This window comes from Salvelinus namaycush, chromosome 2 (genome assembly GCF_016432855.1).
Source record: "Salvelinus namaycush isolate Seneca chromosome 2, SaNama_1.0, whole genome shotgun sequence".
NCBI lineage: Eukaryota > Metazoa > Chordata > Actinopteri > Salmoniformes > Salmonidae > Salvelinus > Salvelinus namaycush.
In genome coordinates this window covers 65509207-65523567 of record NC_052308.1, presented here as the reverse complement: position 1 = coordinate 65523567, position 14361 = coordinate 65509207, and the positions used below count along the sequence as shown (strand labels likewise).

At 41.5% G+C, this 14361-nt stretch overlaps 1 protein-coding gene across 7 annotated transcripts in view; it reads left to right on the top strand.

Moving 5' to 3' along the window:
- Positions 1–1991: 1991 nt before the first annotated feature.
- Positions 1992–14361, top strand: part of LOC120066212 (trafficking kinesin-binding protein 1-like) — a 41986-nt gene continuing 29616 nt past the window's right edge. For 6 of the 7 annotated variants that reach the window (XM_039017419.1, XM_039017453.1, XM_039017472.1 and 3 more), the window contains exons 1-2: positions 1992–2077; positions 4089–4241. The gene's annotated coding sequence lies outside the window, so the exon portion shown is untranslated. The remainder of the gene's footprint in view (positions 2078–4088; positions 4242–14361) is intronic. The other variant, XM_039017428.1, reaches the window with a different exon arrangement.

The window sequence follows — 14361 nt, the reverse complement described above, 5'->3', positions numbered from 1 at the left end:
GAACACCACCCCCACAGTGAAGCATGGTGGTGGCAGCATCATGTGGGGATATTTTTCATTGGCAGGGACTGGGCAGCTGGTCAGAATTGAAGGAATGATGGATGGCGCTAAATACAAGGAAATTCTTGAGGGAAACCTGTTTCAGTCTTCCAGAGATTTGAGACTGGGATGGAGGTTCACCTTCCAGCAGGACAATGACCCTAAGCATACTGCTAAAGCAACACTCAAGTGGTTTAAGGGGACACGTTTAAATGTCTTGGAATGGTCTAGTCAAAGCCCAGACCTCAATCCAATTGAGAATCTGTGGTATGACTTAAAGATTGCTGTACACCAGCAGGAGCTGGAGCAGTTTTGCCTTAAAGAATGTGCAAAAATCCCAGTGGCTAGATGTGCCAAGCTTATAGAGACATATCCCAAGAGACTTGCAGCTGTAATTGCTGCAAAAGGTGGCTCTAGAAAATATTGACTTTTGGGGGGGTGAATAGTTATGCACGCTCAAGTCTTCTGTTTTTTTGTCTAATTTCTTGTTTGTTTCACAATAAAAAATATTTTGCATCTTCAAAGTGGTAGGCATGCTGTGTAAATCAAATGATACAAACCCCCAAATAGTATATTTCAATTCCAGGTTCTAAGGCAACAAAATAGGAAAAATGCCAAGGGGGGTGAATACTACCTTGTGTCTTGTTGCTGTGCTCAGTCTTGCCATGTTGTATGACTTTTGACAGTAAACTGTCTTCAGCAACCTCACCTTGTAAGCTGATCCTCACCCAGTTTTATACCTACTACACCCATGTTTCTGTTTCAGTTAATGATTGTGTTTCAACCTACATATTGAATCGATGATCATTAGCACCTGTGTGGTATAATCATACACCTGACTATATGCCTACACAATCCCTGACTTTGTGCAAGTGTACCTACAAGAATTGATGCTGTTTTGAAGGCAAACAGTGGTCACACCAAATATGGATTTGATTTAGATTTTTCTACTGTCCACTCACTTTGCATTTAGTTAATTTAATATTTATTTAACTAGGCAAATCAGTTAAGAACAAATTCTTATTTACAATGATGAGTGGGTTAAGTGCCTTGTTCAGGGGCAGAATGACAGATTTTTACCTTGTCAGCTCAGGGATTCAATCTAGCAACCTTTCGGTTACTGGCCCAATGCTCTAACCACTAGACTACTCTATAATCTATTAATATGTCGATTTTTGAAAGCATTCTTACTTTACAGCATTTTTTCACACCTGCCTAAAACTTTTGCACAATACTGTATATCTGTACCCATTTGCACCCTTGAATATTATTACATCCATCCAGTTTTATCTTTCAAAAAATAAGTATGAATATAACCATAAATAATATCTAAGAAAGTCAATAAACAGCCTCAAAATGTAATATAGGAAGTAGGCCAAGCTTATTAATAATTTCCATGCTTGTAATCTGCTGCCTTGAGGTTGATTGCCTCCTTTAACCTACTAGATGAATGCCTGATATGTCAGATATAGTATCATCAAAATGATCCATGGAGCAGCAGGACATGACTAAAATACTTTTCATTTGACCACTGGTTTGGACTGCCTCTAATTTGAACATGGCTGGGCTGCAAACTGCAGGGCAGTTACTTTTATGACGTACCCAGGGAACTTCCACTGGAACTTTTTAGGTGGTGTGACACTGCCCTCAACTGTGTTGCTTTTCTATAGTAATGTTTTGTCTGTTGAAATCAAACAACACGGTCTGTGTGTACATCTTATATTTACATTTGAGACACATTCTGAACACATTAACATTTGTAATACATACAATTTCACTGAATATTTTTCATATTTGCGCATGAATGCGAAATTGTTGAGGTGTTCATCATGTCTGTTACTGTTCCTGGGGGCCACTGGTTCAAAGTATTCTCGCTAAGCAAGGAGGTTGCCCGTGAAACTACATGTTCCATAATGCTTCGCTTCCAAGATGACCAAATACAGACGGACCCAGCGCTTTGACAGCTCGAAGTCCGGATGAAAAGTTCCTGTCAAGTTTGCCGACAACGACCTTGAAGAACTTGGATAAAAGCAAATGCGTAAGTGTCTATAAACTTGTTATCGTATGTCACAGTATTATCTGTTGATAGTTGCATTTTGGTAATTATCTTCTAAACAAAGAAAAGGGTGACCAACTTGATGAAGCGAAGTTTCCATAGGCTCGCTCACATAGGGTGGGATCAAATGGTAGGATCCCTGCCCTTTTGTTGTCGGTGGAAATGCAAAACGCCCGTGCTCTTTGAAAATGTTCTCAAAAGAAACTTTATCTCAAAAAAGTAGGACACATTAACTCATTGTACACGACTGTCACCCTTTTTCAGTTGCAGCATAGAGAAGTAATTATCAGCAGAAAAGATGAAGAGAGATGTAACGTTAGCTAGTCAACTGGAAAATTGGCTGAGGCAAATCGGATCGTATCACGACAACATGATCTAATCTTTGTTAGGCCTAATTGACAAATGAATCACACCCATCCGGTTGCCGACAATTCAAGTCGATAATTAAACGTTTCCTTTTTACCCCAAACATGACATTTTTTTAGTTCACATGCAATTGATTCATTGTGGACGACAAATTACAACGGGATATAGGCAGAGGGCAGATACATATTGAATAGGATAGTCTACAAACAGGACTTGCCATGTTTCTGTTTGCAACATTGTTTCTGTTTGCGACACCATTTTTGCAATGTTTCAAACAAACAGTAACGTTTGTCTTTGAAAATCCCCTACCGGTATAACTGTGGTAGGCTACAATTTTATGAGTACTGTCAATGTGTTCTGTAGTGGTGTTTTCGTACCCGTCCTCTGTCAATGTGGTAATGTGGCCATGTTTTGAAAACATCTATCAAAATAGGTGTATATGGCCCTATTCTGTCATCTACTGCATATTGATATTGTTAAACAACTGATGTTAGTCTTTGGAACTATCCAACACACCCTTGACACTGACTATACCAACCCTACATATTGATGGGTGTTTGCAATATACTTTAGCACCTCGATACAGATACAATCAAGCGAGTTACTGCATGTCAGATCCAGTCACCTCACTCTTTGAACGTCATAGTCACTGTTGCCTAGGCTGTGTTGACTGCATCCTGTTATATTAGTTCGGAGACACAGCAGGAGGTGGCGCTATCACCACCCTTTTTGATGACCAAATAGAAATGTCCTTATATGGCAGCCCTTATTACTCATAGCTGTAACTTAGAACATGCCTTTTCTAAGTTATGATACTTTTCCATGAATAGCCTAACAGTTCATGACCAGCCAAATGGTCACAGATCTATGATGTATTCACGCCTTTCATATTCAGTGCATTCCTTTATTGCCCATTGTCTGATGTTGACCTACCATATGCCATCAGCATATAGCCGAAGTGTCCTAGTTTCCCGGTTAGTTAAATTGTCAAACTACAATGGACAATTGTTTCTAAAACCTGTAAGCCAGATTTAGAGAGCATTTTGGGACCAATCAACATGAGCTAAGTTTATCTTGGTTGGTTGCACGTCACTGGTTTGATTATGATCATATTTGAGCATTATTGTTTGTTAATCAGTCATCTTCTACTTTAGAAAAACAGATTCATTATAATAGCTGTAGGTAATAGATGTCGAACTGTAGCGTAATAAAGTAGTGCATGAGTAAGGCATTTGATTTGGCAGCCGTGTGTAAAGCAGAAAGTGAGATGTCTGATTTGACTGACGCAAATGAATGGCTCTAATCAGAGCACCAGACGGAGGCAGATAGTATGACAGAGAGAGAGGGGAGAGGGAATTCCTTGCCTGCAGCTGCAATATGACAGGGTGTACAAGTGCAGACTCACAGACGGTCTTCCACTCTCATTATCTCTCTCACACACACACACACACACACACACACACACACACACACACACACACACACACACACACACACACACACACACACACACACACTTTGTCTGTCACACACACCCTCTCTTTCTGTCCCTCCCCAACTCTCCATTATAACCCCACCTCCTCCCGCCTTCCCTCCCTCACTCACTCTCTCTCTCTCTCCCCCTAAGGTAGCTGACAAGAGAAGCAGCAGCTGTAGAGGCCATTGGTTTTTGACTCGGGCTCACTCACTCTGAAGGAGAGACTGTCCTAGCAACTGTACCTGCGTCCAATCAATGCAAGGATACTCCTAGCAGCACAGGAAGTAACTGTCATTTACAACAGTAAGTGATATACTCAGTTAGTCAATCAATCGAATAACCTAATGTTATTAGCATTATTAGCATACCGTCTCTGTGTCTATGCTGCTGTAGTTAGCCTCTGACTCCGTTTGCGTTCATTATCCCTGAGAGAGCCGGCACAGAGGACTTCTGTGTTTGTTCTTCTCCCCTCCCTGCAACTTTGTAATGTCAATACATTTGGGCAGACATAACAAATTGACTGGAAACTAGAGATGTGTGTGTGATAGAGATGTGTGTGTGATAGAGATGTGTGTGTGTTTCAGTATGCTTTCAGTCTAATGAAAACATTGCAAACATTGACCAGAAGTACAGTGAAGAGGTCTGTTATTTTGAAGATCATAGAGGCTTAGGTTCACTTCATAGCTGATGTATTGTTTTGTCATGTGTGTATTGTTGGCCTTACCTAGGTTGTGTAAGAGCCAGTCAAAAGGCCTTCAGAAGGACTATAGGCCTGTTGAACCACATGTTGATTTGGTTGTAGGCCTGTTGAACCACAGTACTTGCAAAATGGGGTTAACATATACCAAGATACGATATTTCACAAACTGATGCTGTGGTTGTACTTTATCAACTGTTTAGATGTTATTATGATGGTATGGTTTATCTATCCTAAGGTTGTGGCTATGTTATTATAATGGCAGGAGTTGGCTAATGTTGTGGCTGTGTTATTATAATGGCACGAGTTAGCTAATGTTGTGTCTATACGAATGCATGCCATCTGTTCTCTTGACTTGGGAGGCCTATATGGAAAATATTCAATATATAGAAGTATAGGGAAATATGTGTCTGATGTGTGAGAGGGCAAATGTCTAAAAGGATTTATAGTTTACCAGGCATGGTATGACTGACAAACAACTGAAGGAGCTTTTGGCCAGACAGAGCAGATGTGGTTGGCAGCCCTTGCAGAACATGTGTGTGTGTGTGCGCAACACATTCATTTGTACTTGTGTGGGGCCACTTTAAGTTGATTATTGACCTGTGACAACTGCCTTGTGAGCTGGCAGAGTGGTTTCAATTTGTAATACCGTCTTCCTACTAAAAACGTCGAGAGAATGTAACACGGTGTAGTCGTCCAAGGTATTTGTGCAGAGTCAAGTTAGCATGAGTCTGATTGCATGTTGTGGGAAAGTCTCTTTTAGCCACGTTGTAACTGCAGCAAATCCTACTAGCGCAGACCAAATGTGTGCATGATAAAGAATACAGTGTGTGCATGATAAAGAATACAGTGTGTGCATGATAAAGAATACAGTGTGTGCATTGGCGTTCCCAACTACCCAAACCATCAGTGTACTCGCTTCAAATACAACAACCATATGGCTAAAATAGCAAAAATCTCTGTTAGCATATTAGAGGTAGAATGCCACTCTGTTAAGCTTGAATGGTCCTACTTGTCTTCTTAATGCCGAGTTGTGAATGACATTACATTGATGAGAATTACCACTTGACAGACATAATGATGACAGTGTGCGACTCTCAATCCTTCAACCCCTCATCACTTGTAGCTTGTGTTCACAGACTCTTGTCTCTAGCTACAGGGTGTGCAGGCTTTTGTTGCAGCCCAACACTTAAGTCAACTAATTCCACTGATCAGGGGTTTTATGAGTAGTAGATTGGTCCGGTCACGTCAGTGGGTATGTTAGAGCTGGGCTGGAACAAAAGCCTGCACACCCTTTAGTGTATTAGCTCTGTAGGAGCAGGGCTAGTGACCTCTGGTCTACACAGAGATTCAGCTGAGACCGAGAGTGTGTTGGTATTTAGGTTTAGGTATTTAAGGCCACTTTCTATTCACACCATAGTTGGAGTCCAGATATAGCTGCTCCAGTTGTCTGGGTGACTAGTGGGTTGTAGAAATAACCGGTATCTGTCCAAGTAAAGGTTCTTCTGATACAGTGCTATTGTCTCTCTCCCTCTCTCCCTCTTCTGTCTTTGTCCACTTTCCCATGCCCTATACCTGCCTCTGTATCATAGCTGTATTCATTAGCTTGGAACAAATCTTCTGGATAGAGGTCATTTTAAAGATCTATGCTGGTGTCTGTGTAGTATCTCTCTCTAGCTTTCATACTATTTCTCTCTCTCATCCACTCTCCTGTTTTGTCTTTCTCTCGTACTATACCAAGTGTTTCCTCATTTGCTTTGTGGAGCGTTATCTCTCACCTCATATCCTGCCTTTTGTCATGACTCATGGCAGGCTTGGTGATTTGCATTTTGCCTTGGTTTGTACCTGATCAAGGCCCTGCTCCTATGATCATGTCAATAGTCCCTGTGGCTTCATCTCTGTAGATCCAGAGGCTTCAACGTTTGTCCAGACTTTGGTTTCGTCTGTACCATTCATATGAACTAAAAAAGACAAACAGGCATAACAACAGATGGCATATAAACATCATAAGTCATTTTTAAAGTATCCAAATAGTGCGTGTTGTTAGATAGGCAGAACTATGAGAATAACTGAAACGTCACAGTGGAAATGCACAAACAATGATCTTCAAATGCTTTGTCCTACTCCTTTCCCCCTCTATTCCCGTACCAGAGTTAAAACAATATACATTTAAGAGACGCCACACCTTTATCAGTGAGGTGGTTGATAGAATGGGTCTTTATGGGAAATAGTACAATGAGGAAGTTAATGGTTAACCGAACAGTGCTCCCAGTTTGAGTTAATGGAGATTGCAATGTTTGGGGTAGAAGTCGACCGATTTATAATTTTTTCAACTCCGATACCGATTATTTTAACTTAATATAATACATAAAACCAATTTAGTCTCAAATAAATAATGAAACATTATTCAAACAGCAGGAAATTGCTGTTTGAATGAATGCTTACAAGCCTGCTGCTGCCTACCACCGCTCAGTCAGACTGCTCTATCAAATATCAAATCATAGACTTAATTATAATATAATAAACACACAGAAATACGAGCCTTAGGTCATTTAATATGGTCAAATCTGGAAACTATCATTTCAAAAACAAAACGTTTATTATTTCAGTGAAATACGGAACTGTTCCGTATTTTATAGAACGGGTGGCAACCCAAAGTCTAAATATTGCTGTTACATTCCACAACCTTCAATGTTATGTCATAATTATGTAAAATTCTGGCAAATTAATTACGGTCTTTGTTAGGAAGAAATGGTCTTCACACAGTTCGCAACGAGCCAGGCGGTCTAAACTGCTGCATATACCCTGACTCTGCTTGCACTGAATGCAAGAGAAGGGACACAATTTCCCTAGTTAATATTGCCTGCTAATATGAATCTCTTTTAACTAAATATGCAGGTTTAAAAATATATACTTGTGTATTGATTTTAAGAAAGGCATTGATGTTTATGGTTAGGTACATTGATGCAACGATTGTGCTTTTTTTGCAAATCTGCTTTTATTAAATCATCACCCGTTTGGCGAAGTTGAAGTAGGCTGTGATTCGATGGTAAATTAACAGGCACTGCATTGATTATATGCAAAGCAGGACAAGCTAGTTAAACTAGTAATATCATCAACCATGTGTAGTTAACTAGTGATTATGTTAAGATTGATTGTTTTTTATAAAATAAGTTTAATGCTTGCTAGCAACTTACCTTGGCTCCTTGCTGCACTCGCGTAACAGGTGGTCAGCCTGCCAACGCAGTCTCCTCGTGGATTGCAATGTAATCGGCCATAATCAGCGTTCAAAAATGCTGATTACCGACTGTTATGAAAACTTGAAATCGCCCCTAATTAATCGGCCATGCCGATTTTTAATCGGTCGACCTCTAGTTTGGGGGACGTTGCTTTATAGGAATGAGAGCTAAGCGTCTGTTAGAAGACCTATGTAGACAGGTTGTGATAGAATGTGATGTCATCTGTTGGATGGGATGGTGTGTGTCAGTTTGTCTTCAAAAAAGAGAATGTGTTAAACATTTTAAGTTATTTAGCAGACGCTCTCATCCAGAGCGACTTATAGTTGTGAGTGCATACTTTTTCATACTTGTTCGTACCGGTCCCCCGTGGGAATCGAACCCACAACTCTGGTGTTGCAAACGCCATGCGCTACCAACTGAACCACACGGGACTATATGTCACGGCAGTCTGTTTACAGGGTCGTTGACTTTGTCAGCGGTTTTAATCTGGTTAGCGATAGCAGGGGAAGCCTCTTGCAGCCACGGCGGCTGCTGACTGGGGAAAATATTCGGCTTTGAGGGGATTGAGAGTAATTTAGAACATATATCACGTTCCTCGTCCTCTGAGAAGCTTGATTTTTTTTTTTTTGTATTGGAATCAGGAAACTCCGCTTACTTTTAAAGGTAGACTCAGCGATATGACATCGATGCAGAAAGTAAACAGCACAGTGGGCCAATTTCCGCAACAACTGAGAGCGTTGAAGTGTGAGGCTCAACTTCTCTGCTGTTTTGGTGCCCTGTCTAACACGCTTTAACAGCATGATGCGAACCCGTGCACATGTGCAGATACTGTGTGAGAGCGGTCTTGCATCTCACTTATCTCAACGCTCGCGGCGACGTCATTTCGCTGAGTCTACCTTTTAAATTGAGATATCATTTAGTCGTAATTGCCTTGTGACTTGATGAATCAGGTTTGTAGTGAAGGCAGTTCAGCTATGGTAAGTGTGCAGAAGGTCTCGTAGGCAATGTTTATTGTTTGGGGAGTGAACACTGTGTCTAGATACTCAACTGATACAACACAGCAGCTTATCTCTGACCATGAGACCGTGGTTAAGGTCATCTCATCAGTTCAGCTGTTTGAAATGTGTCTGCATACTCCTCACCCACCTCAACCCATGTTGTCTGGCTGCTTGGCTCCAGAGATGTCTATAGCATTACTTACTGAGGCCTTTTACTCCTTCTCGATCATAGGCCATCGACTATTTTAATAGTTCATTTTCTGCTTTTTATTAGTATAGTGTGTTGACTAATTATTGTATTTTCTCAGAGGTTTGGTGGGTTTTCAGGATTTTCCCCGCAATTTTAGTTTGAAGGCCTACCTAGTAGGGAACTAATGTTACCTGTTCTATTTTGGGGGGCACCTCTATGGCCGTGTCTACACTTGACACTTACATGCGGTTTCTGCTATCAGAATACGAAGATCGTATTGTAAATTACGGGTCTAGACGCATAAAAGTCGCACTTTGGTCTGGGATGCATTGTGTGTGGGTTTCTCCTCAGTCTGGATGCAATCAGGCTACCAAAAGCGTACACAGTGGGTGATGTCATCAGCACTCTGCCCATAAGTCTCCAGAAAACGTGTGTTTTGGTACTGAGAGGCAGCTTTTCAGTATAACGCTGGAGGAAATACGTTCCTAGTGTGTGAGGAGCATGTTTGCTGGCCTCAAATGCTAGCCAGCTAGTTAATAGTTAGAAAAATGATTTATGTTATGCTATCCTGTTTGCAATCCCTTTAGTTTTGCTAGTTGTTGTGTTATCATATTTAGCCTATTCTACCATTTGCAGAATGCATACTGGCATATTAATATAGTGCGGGAAAAGGGAATCCGGACACAATGTGGACATGGTGGACACATTTAAGTGTAGATGCATGATGTGTTTGGAATTCCATGATCAGAACTCCATAGTCAGAATACAAAAACTGCATTAATTGTCAAGTCGAGACACGGCCATACGGGAGCATCACTCCAAAATGAGGCCACTATAATTAGCCTGAACCACAATCATTAGAAAGGCTCTATGCTCGTCACCCAGAATTACATTTCATGTGCATGCTGGCCGTTCAGTTCCTTGATTTAAGCCTATCAGGAGAGACTATATAGGCTACTATCTCATGGTAGTGTTAAATAATGAAATGGTGGGTATCGTTCAAGCACTAGTTTATTGACCTACCTATCTATCTGATCTCATTATCCCATAGTGCCCTCACTGCCCTCCCTGGCCACCACAGTAATGGACTGCGTGGCACTACTTGAAGTAAATGAGGCCAGTTATGGGGTCAGTTACACCCTCAGTGAAAGAACGTTGAAGTTTGGATGGAAGCCCTGTCCGGGTTCAGAAAATAAGTTTCATCACTGATGCATTGCATATTAGCTTGTGTGGGGGGTGATCTGGCTTAGATTTACTAAAGCGATCTCAGAGGTGTACTTTCCTCTTGTTGTTATGTGGAAGTCTTAAATTGTTTTGACTTTGATTGTTCTAGCTTTTCCTGTTCCCTCTGGGGGAAAAGGTGCAGATTTCGCTCTAGTGCAAAAGGTCTTGTAAATCTTGCCCCATTTTAGTACAGAGCCTTTCTCTGGTTTGTGTAAAAGCTTCTACCTTGAAGTTGAATAATTACGTACTTACCATTTGAATAAAATCTCTACTGGCAGAGGGATCAGATGGGCTTCGTCACATGACCAAACTGTTGCCCGGGCGACCATGGGTTCAGAGTCCTTGGCCCTCTCAGCCAATTAGAGGTGAGATTTGCATTTGACAAGCTTCTCCCTCTCAGCCGGTTTGCAAATTCTGATTTGTTATTCAATCTGGTGGTGACAGGCTAAATCGAGTGTGACCCATTCATCCCTTTCTTTCCTCTTTCCTAAGTACCCTTCTCTCAAGGGCCCCTCTCCTCCCTCCTGTGCCCTCTCTCGCCGTCTCAGTTTCCCCCCTCTTTCCTACCCCCTCCCTTCCCACTTTCCTAAGTACTGTACCCTGAAAGTGTCCCTCCTCCCTCCTCAACCGTCACTATCTGTCTATTTTCTACCCCCTCGTACCCTCCCCTCCCACCCTCCCTCACTTCTTTCTGTGACACCCTCGTCTGCCCTTCCTTCCTCTCTCGTTCCTGTGTGACTCCACACACGTACACACCCCTTCTGAACGGCCAAAGAGCACCAAAGACAGGCTTTTCCAACCGGCCTCTACGAGTTCAACGTGAGTCCTCTGGAAGGTCAGTCAGACTCAGAAGGACATCCATTAGAGTTAGAGAGTTACACTTATGCCTGACTTATTGAAGTTCACTCGGAAAAGTCTCCTTATTATTCCTTCAACTTTGGCACTGCTCATCTTGGATGAACGGCCCTATGCAACTATAACACATTAAGGTAACGTTTTAACTTCTCATTTACATTAGGAAAGTGGTTTGCAATCCTTGAAATTCAGATTGAAGTAACTTTCCTTGTTTGAGTTAAACCACGTAGCATACTGCTGTGCATTCCACATTTCTCAAGAGTAACTTGTGTAGGCTACACAAAAAATTGCCTGTATGTTTGATTATATCCTTATGGATATACTGTACAGAACACGTTCTCAGGGATCAGACGTTTTTGGCTTTGTCCTTAGTGGCCCAGTCTTCCGCACCCCACTGTGTGTTTGTCTGGGGAACTGGACAATTGTTTTCTCACAGTTCCTGTAGATTCTCTGGACTGTTAATTTGCTGGCAGATCTGGGAACAAGGGCCTAGTGGAGCCCAGGGTTGTACAGTGGGCACACTGGGCAGCGTAACAGGGTCTTTCCCTTGGCATCTGCCTGGCCCAACGACAACCACACAGAGAAAGAGATGGCCAATAACCATACTCACTGGTGACCCCCTCTAAATGGGATACAAGGCTGCGCTTGGCTGGGTAGTTAATTGACCCACAATGTTACAATACAATGCCTGCCAACTTGGCCTTGGCAGCATGTAAATATGACAGATAAAGATACGACATGTCTTTGTTTGTGTGTGTGTGTGCATGGGCATGCTCCATTTGTTTTCTGTGTGAGACTGTGCGCTGCAGGTTAGTTGAGTGCCAGTACCAAATGCCAATTGATTCCCCTCAATATCTTTTTATTTGTCATTTAAGATGTGGGAATAAGACATTTATAATTGTATAATAACATGATATTTTGGACTGCATCCATGCACCCTTATTTAGCATTCTAGTGAAAACACAAGTACTACTTATCATTCTAGTCAATAGACACGCCATGCTACAGAACTACCAGACATTATGCATCATGGTGGTGGGGGTGGATACAGTAAAAGCCAGACCTAGAGTATGTGTACGACCCTGCTGCTCCCTCTGACAGCTGTAAGTGGAGGGAGTAGATGGATGGATGTGGCAGGAGTGACCAGAGCAATACACTCAGTTAATTAAGGAGGTTGGAGAGGGGGAGGAAGGAGGAGAGATTGTCATTCTCATCTGTCTCTTGAGTGGGTGTGTGGCGAGCTGCACCCAGCTGAGTTTTAAAAATGTATTTAACCTTTATTTAAGTAGGCAAGTCTTATTTTCAATAACTGCCTTGTTCAGGGGAACGACAGATTTTTACCTTGTCAGCTCAGGGATTCGATCTTGCAACCTTTCGGTTACTAGTCCAACGCTCTAACCACTAGGCTACCTGCGTGTGTGTGTGTCACATGTTTTGTCTACCCACATGCACGGTCAGTGCTTTGTTAACCAAATAGTCCTCATATAATATGTCCTTGACTCAGACTGCAATACATAGCTAATGTATTATATGATATCCACTGCCCTTTACCACTGACCTTGATATTGCCTAGGTCTGATGTATCCAAACACTAACCGCAATATGACAATAAAACTGGATGTGACAATTATTTAGAGTTCCACCAATAAACTATGGCTACTTTGCTGTCCATTGTTAGAATGTCCTGAACCCCCCCCCCCCCCCCCCCCCCCCCCCGCATTTTCTCTTTGAATTACGTCACTAGCCAGGCTATTCAGTTACAGAACGATGGCCCGCAGCATTTCCTGGCGGACATGTAGGTGAATTGATATGCCTTATGAAGAGGGACACTCATGTTTCTCTTTGCTTTTGTAAACAGTATGAATTAGCATTTACTCTAATACTATAATACAGGTTACAGCTATCCTTAGCACGCGGTCCTAGTTGGAATGTACAGCACTTTGTGTTGTGCCTCGTCAAGCTTTGTTTAGTAACTGTGTTGGTTTAAATGTCATAAGGTGGTGTGTTGTGCTCCGGTTGTAACTTGATCTGTGTGTAGCTAGGGTAACTCTAGCTTTCTGACCCTAAAAACTCTGGGGAAAGGCCAAGCCTAGTGAGACAATTGGAGCATACATGGCACTGTACATGGCTTTAAAAAGATGAAGATGCTTGTAAATTCGTGGTTGAAGTGTCTGAAGTAAGAAAAACTTCAACTGATCCTTAAATGTGACCTATATCTGTATGTCTTTTAACCAGGCTGTGATAGAAAATAAGAGCATAATTTCAGTATCTCACCTGGAAAAACTGGTGAAATACATTTCAGTAAAGGGATGAGAGTTTTCTTGATACATTCGCATTTGAACATTCGAACATGGCATTCCATGTTCAAACGTAAAACAGGATTTAATGTTATGCCATTCCGTACTAAAACGTAAAAGACTATGATGTTGATGAATTAAAGACAGTCGGCTTGAATTCATCTTTCTAACCAGGTTTCCATCCAACCTTCTTTATGCGAGTAAAGTACATGTCCGATAAAAACAAATGTAATGACAAGACTGATGGAAACAGAAAATGTTTCAGTAAACTTTCCAAAAACAAAATGAACTAGACTAGGTGGGATCTTTTTGTGTCTGCAAAATGAAGTATGCGTAAAATGTCGTTGGAAGTGCCTTTATGCAAATATTAATATAATAATCATAATGTCAAAGGTAACTTAGAGTCACACATGGAGTTTATTAGGCTACTGAACACCCTGAACTTCACAGTGTGGTGAAAGTGCAAGGTGATGAGCTTGATGCTCCTTTCCAATAAATACCCAGGGTCTCATTCTGGTGACATGATCATCAATGCCGTTTGACAAATAAAAATAATCTTGCACTTTTGTCGTAGATACAGTAGCCAACTGTATCTGCGCCCTGTGCGCTGTTGGCTGGAGAATACTTGCCAATACCAAAGTTGGCACATTTGCTATGTCACGTTATTTTTGTTGTTGTTGTGATAAATAGAGTTGAAAATGCGATGGAAACCCATTTAACTTGTATTTTTTATTCAGTACATGGGAACTTAACTGCAAAATGTATTTGATGTGCATTACGTCATCACACACCTTTCATCTGCAACAAGTCCATTTGATGGAAACACATCTCTGGTGGGAAAATGCACATCGTGTTTTTATGCCGCTTTTAGAATATTCACATGAAAATCTGTTGCAAATTGGATGGAAACCTAGCAACACAAT